We start from the raw sequence: 738 nt of genomic DNA, 5'->3' as shown, positions 1-738 counted from the left end.
CTCTTCATTTGATGTTCTAGGGTTTCAGGATTGTTGATTCTCTGTTTGGCTTAGTTTTTCGGATCTTTGTTGTGGAGGGACGGCGTGGTGTTTCTGCCTAGAGCGCCATCTTGCCGGAAGTGGCTGCTTGATCTTTGACAACTTGTTTAACCTTTCAGAGGAATAATAATAATTCTGACCTCATAGTACAGGTGAAGAGGTGGAGGAAAGGCATTTCAGTTATGGAGGTGGGTTATGTAGGCAGGTCAGAGGCAAGGCATCAAGTAGGAATTTGTTACTGGTGAGGAGACGGATGGGAAAGGCAGGCACAGGTTCCAGTGAGAGGGATTCTGAGTGCTGGTGCCTTAGACCTTTGTTGCTGCAGTTCAAAATTAGGTGTAAGACAAGGCTGTGCTGCTGTTGTTGTTAGGTGGCGTTGAGTTGGTTCTGACTCATAGCAACCCTACGTACAACAGAATGAAACACTGCTGGGTCCTGCTTCAATCTCACAATTGTTGCTATGTTTAAGCCTATTGTTGCAGCCACTGTGTCAATCCATCTTATTGAAAGTCACCCTCTTTTTGGCTGACCCTCTACTTTATCAGGTAGGATGTCCTTCTCCAGTGACTGGTCCCTCCTGATGGTATGTCCAAAGTAAGCGAAATGAAGTCTGTCCATCCTCGCTTCTAAGGAGCATTCTGGCTGTATTTCCTTCAAGACTGATTTGTTTGTTCTTCTGGCATTTCATGGTATAGTCAA

This window comes from Trichechus manatus, unplaced genomic scaffold (genome assembly GCF_000243295.1).
Source record: "Trichechus manatus latirostris isolate Lorelei unplaced genomic scaffold, TriManLat1.0 scaffold00039, whole genome shotgun sequence".
Lineage (NCBI taxonomy): Eukaryota > Metazoa > Chordata > Mammalia > Sirenia > Trichechidae > Trichechus > Trichechus manatus.
This window is presented reverse-complemented; position numbering follows the sequence as displayed.